Consider the following 10,423-nt stretch of genomic DNA (forward strand, 5'->3'; position numbering starts at 1 on the left):
GGGGCCAGACTGGGCTCTTCTCTCACCCAGTTCCAACAAAGTTCCCCCATTGACATTTTACTTTATCTTTGGCATTTATGGGTTGAGAAGTCTGGAAACCACCACAGTTGCTAGTGATTCTCTCTCCTTAAGTCTGTTCCAGACAGTATGTGCCTCAGGTCTGGACCGACCTACACAGCTCACACAGGACTGTACTTCACTCCTGGCCTGGTGCAATAAACCCTTCCTGTGAGCCTACCAGGCTGCCTTCAGTGGGAGATTTGTTTCTTTCTATCACTTTTTGGGTTCTTAGCTCTAAAATTTGTTTAGAGTCATATTTTACAGGTATTGGAGGTATTTGGAGTGGGAACTCAAGCAAGTTCCTGCTTTTACTCTGCCGTCTTGGCTCTGCCCCCAAGTTGTGGTATATGAATGTATACTATAGAATGCTATTGTACTATAACAAATGATGTGCAGGTAGACTTTGGAAATACCTGGAAAGACTTGAATGAACTGATGCTAAATGAAGTAAGTAGAACCAGGGGTACATTGTACATAGTAATAACCACAATGTGAGATGATTAACTTTGATAGACTTAGCTGTTCTTAATATGTGGGATAGAAACCACTGCCAGATCTTCAAAATCAGAGTCTGAGTAGATCAGAAAAGGTCTTTATTCTTTCTCATGAGAAAGGGCACAGCCCACGTCACTCAAGGGGAGTCAGTCTGGAGGTGCAAATTGCAGAAGCTTGAAGGTTTCTGTCATCCTAATCCTAACCCAACCCACTCCCCTGTCCAGTATCACCATTGGTGGGTGAGGTGGGCTCACAATCTCAAGGTAATCAGTGCAAAGCAATATCAATCCTTCACTACCATAATTATTGGTGAATTAGTATCCTATCAGAGGACAGTGTTTTCCAGTCCCTCATTATGCACCAAATTTGGAGACAGCCAGTGAGACTTAGAGTTGACAACACTTTATTTTCATAATTATTTATTTGACCCTTCTGCCCAATCAGAAGGAAACATCCTTCAATCCCTTACATGTCCATATATCTACACACCAAATTTGGGGGGGCGAGGGCGGCGGGGAAGGAGCAACCAATGAGAAGAAGGTTAGTGTTGTTTCCTTTAATTTTTGTTACCTTGTTCCGGGGCCCATGGAAACTTAACCCTTTGCTATTTCTAAAATTAGCAATGCAAGGATCCAAGACAACGCCAAAGGGCTCATGATGGAAAATGCTGTCCACATCCAGAAAAAGATCTGTAGAGTCTGAATGCAGATTGAAGCATATTATTTGGTCTTTTTCTCTCTTCTTTTTCACCTTGCTTCTTCTATTTCATGGTTTTCCCATTGGTTCTATTTCTTCTTTACAACTTGACTAATGTGAAAATAGGTTCAATATGAATGTGTGTGTGTGTGTGTGTGTGTGTGTGTGTGTAGAGCCTATATCGAATTACGTGCCTTCTTGGTGGGGGGAAAGGAGAAATGGGGAGAAAATTTGGAGCTCAAAATCTTATCAAAGTGAATGTTGAAAACTAAAAATAAATATTTTTTTAAAAAGAACTTTGCCTATAGTAATGACATTATTAATAGGCTGACCCAATCCACAATGACACCAAATTTATTTAAAATAACAAAACCACCTCCTGAGGGCTTACTGAGTGTTTATTTCGTAGCATGGCAGTCTTAATGAAAAGATTCATCTGTATATCAATTTGGTGGCCACATAATAAATGTCTGATGACTTCTTCACAATCACCCAGCAGAAATGCTTTTACATCACACGCATCATGAGCTGTACCCAGAGCTGGTCTGGATACTATTAGACTTAGAGTTGCATCCTTCTGGAAGGGTCTAAAAGAGAAGATTCTTCAGAAGTGAATATTCAGGGATTAATTATCATTGGAATCCCAATCTCCTCTCCCACCTGGGGACAAGGACAAAACATAGGTTTCAAGGGCTCAGAGAAGCAGAAGAGAGGGAAACGAAATATTAAACAAGTCTTCAAGGCATCATAAAATGAAATGTGCCCTTGATCATAGTCAAGAAATATTCCTATCTTTCTTAGAAGGGAATTTGATTGATGTTCTATGTGCAAAGGTATGATCATCACAGAGTAACTATGTCCCATCAGAAGACGTGTAAGCAGAAATACATCTCCAGGCAGAACCCACAAAATGAAACAGAGAAGCTAACCTCCCGCTGAGAACAGCCCGGCAGACCGGCAGGAATCGGCCAGCGCAGCGCTCTGGGAGCAGAGCCCAGAACCACTCCGAGGCTTTAGCCCCAGGGCAGGCCTGACCAGCTACCAGCCAGAGGGACTCCAGATCAGCAGCAGCTGTGGTCGTTTCCAGATTTATCAATACATAGATGCGAAGGACAAGGTGAGAGGCCAGTGCAGTCTGGACTTTGGGACCCAGTAAGTGGGAGTGCGTGGCTTTTACCCCCGGGGTGAGAAACCGCTGAGACGCCAGCACAGCCTGCCAGTGCCACATGGCGGCTTCAGCTCCTGGCCTGCAGAGGGGGACCAAGCACCAGTCTGAGGGGTAATCGCTCTTGCTTTAACCTGCTTGGATCTGGATTGAAGTCTAGGGTGGAGGTCCTGGGGTGTGTGTCCAGTTTGCCAGAGCGTGTGGAGACCTCAGAGAGGGCACCCATCTAATACCTCCGGCAGCTGAGAAAACCCCAGCGTTTGGGATGAAAACTCCCCTGTCTGGTGGCAGAGTCCTACTGTGGCAAAAAGCCCAAAAGTCAAATCATTGAGTGGCAAAATGAGCAGGCAAAGGAAACAAAGCAGAGAGAAGATTCCAACATTACACTCCTATTTGGGGGATAAGAAGGAGCAAGGCATGGAACAGGAGGAAATCAGTGAAGTCAGAACTCCTGCACCAAAAGCTTCAAAGGAAAATGCAAGCTGGTTACGGGCCATAGAGGACCTTAAGAAGCAGATAAGAGAAGTGGAGGAAAAATTGGGAAGAGAAATGAGAACAATGCAAGAAAATTATGAAATGAGAGTCAACAGCCTGACTGAAGAAAATAATACCTTAAAAAACAGACTGACTCAAATGGCAAAGGAGGCTCAAAAAGGCAATGAGGAGAAGAGTGCCTTAAAAAGTCGAATTTGCCAGATGGAAAAAGAATCTCAAAAGCTCAATGAGGAGAATCATTGCTTCAGAATTAGATTGGAGCAAATGGAAGCTCATGACTTTATGAGAAATCAAGATGCTGTTAAACAGATCCAAACAAATGAAAGAATAGAAAGCAATGTGAAATATCTCATGGGAAAAACCACTGACCTGGAAAATAGATCCAGGAGAGATAATTTAAAAATTATTGGACTGCCTGAGAGCCATGACCAAAGTAAGAGCCTGGAAAGCATCCTCCAGGAAGTTCTCAAAGAAAACTGCCCTGATGTTTTAGAACAAGAGGGCAAAATAGAGGTTGAAAGAATCCACCGATCACCACCTGAAAAAGATCCCCAAAAGAAAACTCGTAGGAATATTATAGCCAGGTTCCAGAGTTCCCAGATTAAGGAGAGAATATTACAAGCAGCCAGGAAGAAACAATTTGAATATTGTGGAAACACAATCAGGATAACCCAGGATCTGGCAGCTTCTACACTGAGGGATCAAAGGGCCTGGAATATGATATTCCGGAGGTCAAGGGAGCTGGGATTAAAACCAAGAGTCACCTACCCAGCAAAACTGAGTATCATGTTTCAGGGGAAAATATGGTCATTCAGTGGAATACAGGACTTTCAAGCATTCTTGCTGAAAAAACCAGAGTTGAATAGAAAATTTGACATTCAGATACAAGAAGCAAGAGAAGCATGAGAAGGTAAACAGGGAAAAGAAATCATAAGGAACTTATCAAAGTTGAACGATTTTTTTTTAAAGCAATTGGGGTTGAGTGGCTTGCTCGGGGTTACACGGCCAGTTGTTGTTTCTGGGTGTGGTGCTGAGTGTCTGGGCCCAGATTTGATCTGGGTCGTCCCGGCACGGGGGCTGGTGCTCTTGCTTGCTGAGCCACCTGGCCAAAGTTGAACTATTAACATTCCTACATGGAAAAACAATAATTGTAACTTATGAAACTTTTCTCAGTAGTTGAAGGGATTAGAGATATATATGTGTATGTATATATATATATATATGTCTTTATATGAGGGTATGCGGGCATATGAATACATATGTGAATGTGTGTATATATGTTTACAGGTATACATAGTTAGAGGGCACGGGACCAATTTAACAGGAAGGGATGATACTTAAAAGGTGAAATTAAGAAGTTAGAGGAATATAATGAGAGGAAATGGGGAGAGACAGAGTGGGGCAACTATCTCATACAGAAGAGGCAAGGGAAAATGGTTACAATGGAGGGGAAGAATAGGAAGGAAAAAGGGAATGGGTCAACCTTATTCCTATTGAATCTGGCTTGAGGAGGGAGGGAAATACACACTAAATAGGGGATCTCACCCTCCAGGAGAATAGGGGGGGAAGGGGATGTGAGGGGGGATAATGGAAGGGAGAGCAGGCTGGGGGGGAGGGAAGTTGGAAGCACCCACTTTTGAAAAGAGACAGGATCAAAGTAGAGAATAGAACAAGTGGGAGGTGGGATAGGAGGGAGGGAAATATAGTCAGTCTTTTACAATACATCTACTATGTTATTGTTTTGCATTAGCCACACATGTACAACCTGTACTGAACTTCTTGTCTCCCCAGTGGGGGTGGGTGGCAGGGGGGGAAGGGAATGAATCTGGAATTGAAAGTTTTAAAATCAAATATTCAAATATATGTATATATATATATATATATATATATGTGTGTGTGTGTGTGTGTGTGTATATATACTATTATTAATATCATCTTACATGTTATTAAGAAAAAAAAAGATACACAGGCACTGAGGCATAGAAATCCACTGGAAAAGTTGAAATGGGTATGGGAGAAAATATGGGAGAGAGCAGATTGGAGGTGGGGAAATCCTGTGGGACTGCTGTTTTGGGGGGATGGGTGGGGGAAAAACGGGGAGAAAATTTGTAACTCAAAATCTGGCGGAAACGAATGATGTAAATCAGAAGTTAATAAAGCATTAAAAAAAATTAAAAAAAAAAAAAGAAATACATCTCAAGGACAGAGTGGAACATTTGCATTCCTACCCAACGATGCCTTATATACACCAACCGACCATTCCCTACTATCTCCCACATCTACTTCCCAATAGTGCATTCCAAAGGTAAAGACCTGATCCCCCAAAATAATACTGTCTTCAAATCGGTGGAAAGCAATTGGTATATTCTGCCGACACCCTCCATGGTTGGCAGACTTCATATCTTCAGACACAATGAGATAGGGACAGGCACTTTCAAGATCCAGTGTCACATTCACTGCAAAGAAAGACCAAGAAGTTTCATGACTTTATATCTTCAAATCTTGAATGAGCAAGTCAGAACAGCAGAGAGTTCCCCCATTTATCAATTCAGCTATGTCCATGAGGTCAAAGAGGAAGAGAATTACTTAGGACCAGGCGTGTAGAAGACTAGGATTTTTAATGTCTGCCACCACCACCAATAACAACTACAGACAGTATTATTACTACCGTGTTTCCCCGATAATAAGACACTGTCTTATTATTTTTTTTGGACAGAAAAACACCAGAGGGCTTATTTTCAGGGGAGGGCTTATTTTAATGAACATTGACAGCAATTTTAATAAACAGGTAAATGTGAACAAAAAAATGTACCTTTATTCAATAATTAATTCAATAAAGAACAGGATGACGCGCTCACTGCTGCAGCTCTGATTGGATGCAGCTCGGAGCGTTTCACGGGAAGGGGGGGGGACAGTGCATACAGAGGGTACCGTAATGTAGCGTGTAGCGCAGGGGATCACCTTCACTACAGTAGCAATCTCAATAGGGCTTATTTTCGGGGGAGGGCTTATTTTAGAGGAATCTTACACAGTAAGGGGAGGGCTTATTTTCGGGATAGGTCTTATTATCGGGGAAACACGATATGTAAGACAAGAACCTTCAGTCTTAACCTTATAACCTGAACAGTCTTGAATGACCACTTGCAGGCTAGAATAATCATATTTATTTGCAAGGAAAATCATTTAGCTCTTACAAAGTACTCATTAAGTGACTTTCCCTGTTCCATGCGATTGTTATCCCTGGTATGAGAACATCTCCTCATTTACTCTACTGATCCAAACATTAGGGAAGCCTCTGGGTACTTTGAAATTCCAGTTCAGTGCCATTAATGCTAATGCTCACCTCTGAAGTATTTCATCATTTCCCATATTCCAGTGATCTGATACATGGACACTTGGGTACCAGTAGCTTTTTGGACAATGACTCAAAAGGGCCTCACTCCTGCAGAGAGTACAGTTTCATTTACCTTCAATGATCAGTACAGACTCAGCATGGATATAGTACTCCCCTCCATCCTCTAGGACAGGCCCTCCTCTTAAACTCTTAGCTGACCCCAAAAAGAAATCTTACCTTTTCAATGCATCCTCTACCACCTGGGGAGAAAAAGAGAAAAGAAAAGAAGTTTAATTTGGTCCTCTGCTATGTCCCAGGCCAAGGCCTTACTGTGACACTGTCCCCTGATAAGCTTATAAAGTCAAATTAGCTGTGAGTTAATCAAGTAAACAAGAGTCTAGAAAATGGAATCAAGGAACTAAAAAGTCAGGACAAGAATTCCCCAAAGAGGAAAACCTCTTTTGGCAATTTTCCTGGAGAAAATGAAAAAAGATCTGTCTCATCATTAGAAAAGGACCACTGCCTGTCCTGTTCAAGAAGAATCATCAGGTATCCCTCATTTCCCATACTCTTCATGGACCTGGGTTCATGATCAAGAGATAAACCAAGGGGCGGCTAGGTGGTGCAGTGAGTAAAGCGCCGGCCCTGGATTCGGGAGGACCCGAGTTCAGTTCTGGCCTGAGACACTTAACACCCACACAAAAATACTAGCCGTGTAACCTTGGGCAAGTTTCTTAACCCCAATTGCCCTCCAAAAGGCAAAAACAAACAAACAAACAAAAACGAGATAAACCAAGAAAATTGCTCAGATTATAAAGCATTGTACTGAAGTTATTCACACATAAGTTTGGTTTCTAATGCTTTCATCAGACTACTTATTCAGATTCATGGTGCAGTTCCCTACCTTGATAAACAGAGCACATGCAACATAATAATACATTTCCTTAGTAACATCCTCACTCCATCATTAGAAATAACTATTAGTGTTGTACTGTACACTAAATAGTTTGCTCAGATTTTTCTGGGGAGTCTGAACCAGATTCTTTGCCCTGACATTAAATGCCAGTGGGCTGCTATGCTAAGCTTTTTGAATTAGGAAACTGTTTTAGAATTATTACCTGTCTTCCCATGCCTCACCTGCAGAAGCTAGAGATCGGGTTTCTGGCCATTTTGCTCAAGGTCAATGATGACTTCCTGTAAGTTCTGAAGGTGTTAAGAGAGGCTGGCCTCATTTTCTGTTAGACTCTTCATGTTCTCACTTTCCTCTTTGACCAAACTATGGAGGTGCCACTTTTCCTCATTCTTCAGGAATTCATATAATCTTTTATATTGCACTCTAATGCTCTCCTTCCATGCATGTGCCTGTTCCTGTAAGGATGTAAGTATCTGATAAGGGTTCAAAAGCCTCCAAATCCATTTCCCAAAAAAGCAAGATGATCCTTTTCTTCTCATCAATGTAAAACCTTTATGTATGTATAATGTAGAAAATACTAGTGAATCTACCTATCAAGACACAAGTTGGAAGTATATGAATACAAAAATGAAGCACTCTTTATTGAAATACATACCTGAGTAACTGGAGAAATATTAATTTTTCATGAGCAAGTAGATTCAATTTAATTAAAATGGTAATAATTTCTAAATTAATTCACAAATTAATTTAATGGTATAATAATAAAACTACCAAAAGATTGCTTTGTGCACTTATTAAAAGTAATATTGATATTGATCTGAAAGAGCAAAAAGTCAATAATTTCAAGGGAAACAAATGAAAATATTGAGAAGAAAGGCAGCTAACTAATCAATGCCAGATTAGTGATTTGGGGATAAAGTTCCTAAAAGCTTTGCTAGAACAATTCATGTTTCCATCAACAGTGAATTTGTCATTTTCATTTTTAGTTATCTTTGCTAATCTAGTAGCAAGACCTGGAACACCAGACTTGCTCTATTTTGCATTCCTTTAATTATTAGTAATTTAGATTTTGTGATATTGTTGTCAAGGATAGCATGTATTTTTAAAAATTCTCTATTCATTTCCTATGATTATCCTTATATATTGGAATGTGACTCATAAATTTTAATTGGTTTTATTTATATTATGGAAATGATACCTTTAAAGTAGAAAATGCTACATTGTTTTCCTTCAAATTTCCTCAGTAAAAAAATTATGAAGAGATATCCAAAGAGATTTAAGAAAGGGGAAATGGAATCATATGTGTGTATGTACACACACATATATATTCATGTATACTTGCATGCATGTATGTATATACCCATATACACATATTATAAGTATATACACATATACATATAAGGTAATACATGCATACACACATACATATATATTCTTGTGGCAAATAACTGCAAACTAAAAAAAAATAGTCATTAATAAAGGTAGTTCTGAACAAATTACTGTATCTGAATATAATAGACAAATTCTTGTACCATAAGAAATCTGGGAAAATTTGTATGGACTGATGCAGAGGGAGAGCAGAAGCAGGAGAATAATCATATGATAACAAAAACATTGTAAGGCAAACAGCTTGAAAAAACTGGAGAATTCTTGTCAGTACAATGACAAATCAAAAAATCTTTGGCCTGAGGGCTAAACAAGTTATACACATTGTGATAGCAGATGGACTAAAATTTAAAGATGATAGATATTTTTGGACATGGCTAATGTAGGTATTTGTTTTGCTTGTTTATGCATATTTGTTAAAATTGGGGGAGAGATAGGAGAAAGAATACATATTTATAAATTAAATAATTCAGCATTAAAAATTTAAAGAGACTTTGTATATCAACAAATACTTATTCTGGAGAAACTATTCTCTTTTTCAGGTTGACATCTTTGACTATAAGGTTTGGCAGAGATTCTCTTTCCTGGGAGCAGCCTGATTACTTTGGACTGCTCTAAGATCCCTTGCATTCTAGAATGCCCTGTTGACTTCCCACCCACCCCTACCCTAGAATAATAAGATGCTCACATTCAAAGTCACCATTTTCTCTCTCTCTTCAGCTGAAATGGTCTGAGTTGTCTCCACTTCTTTCCAAAGAAGATCCAAAGTTTTCTGGACCTGTCCTGGAGAAACATAATGATAGATTGACCCATGATACTCTTCCCTTTAATGTGAAGCTCCTGGGTTAAATAAACAAAGTCCCACCATCTCAGAGCTGGGAAGCCAGTTATAATGAGAGTGTCATTTAATATCTTTGCCATGGGTATTAAAAGATATGGTGGACACAGGGCCCCCAGAGGCCTCATGGATTACAGTTCCACAAGTGATTGTCTTGAAGAACCACTAATAAGACTGTGGGAATCCTAGATGGATTCCTGCTTATTAGAAGCACTTACCCTAGAATCATCTACAGCCTTTTCTGTAGGAAGCACTGTATACCAGCTGTGCACCTGGGTTTGGAAACAGGATACACAGAGCAGGGTTTGGTCTTCCTCACAGAATAGTTTTTGCTCTTCCTGATGTTTCTCACAAGTGACATTTTCTTTTCTCAGCTTCAGTAACTAGGATCTGATGTTCTTGGCTATGCTGGCCAGCTTCCTTAGGCAATAGTTGAGCTCTAAGTCTCTTATCTGGAAGACTCTTCTGCACAGAGGACAGGAGCAGGGTTGGTCAGCTTCTCCCCAGTTCCTGAGGAGGCATGGGTGGCAAAAGCTGTGACCACAGCCTAAGGTCACTGGGTGGCTGAAGTAGTACATGCACACAGGGCAGGTCAGCTCTTCCTTGAGGTTATCATCAAATTCTGCCATTGCCATCTCTCCGAAAAGAAAGATCAAGGACAGATGAATCCCCTGAAGTAATGGAGAAAAGATTTTCAGAACTTTTTTGCTTCAAAACACATATTCTTCCCAGGGTCCTTGGCCACTTTCAGTCTCATACTTTCTCTGAAAGGACATCATTTTCCCCAAAAGAAAAAAAAAAGTCAGTGGAAAACTCTTGAACAGATTAGACCAAAGTGAGGGAAAGTGTCTGCCATTGTCTCTTCTTTGCTAGAACTTTAGAATGTGACATGTAATTATCCCAGGTGAAACCAAACAACCAATCTGTGACTGAAAGACAAGTTCTCTTCATTACATCAATGGATAACTAATTTCAGTCATTATATGGAACTTAAACTGTAAAAAAAAAAAAAAACCCAACACCCATTTCCCCCCCATTTTA

At 40.2% G+C, this 10,423-nt stretch overlaps 1 pseudogene; it reads right to left on the minus strand.

Moving 5' to 3' along the window:
* Positions 1-1,372: 1,372 nt before the first annotated feature.
* The window catches only part of LOC138175189 (probable E3 ubiquitin-protein ligase TRIML1), a 10,414-nt pseudogene continuing 1,363 nt past the window's right edge, over positions 1,373-10,423 (minus strand).

This window comes from Petaurus breviceps, unplaced genomic scaffold (genome assembly GCF_028583685.1).
Source record: "Petaurus breviceps papuanus isolate PSGF00001 unplaced genomic scaffold, PetGlider_PUasm1.0 76, whole genome shotgun sequence".
In the NCBI taxonomy this organism is placed as follows: domain Eukaryota; kingdom Metazoa; phylum Chordata; class Mammalia; order Diprotodontia; family Petauridae; genus Petaurus; species Petaurus breviceps.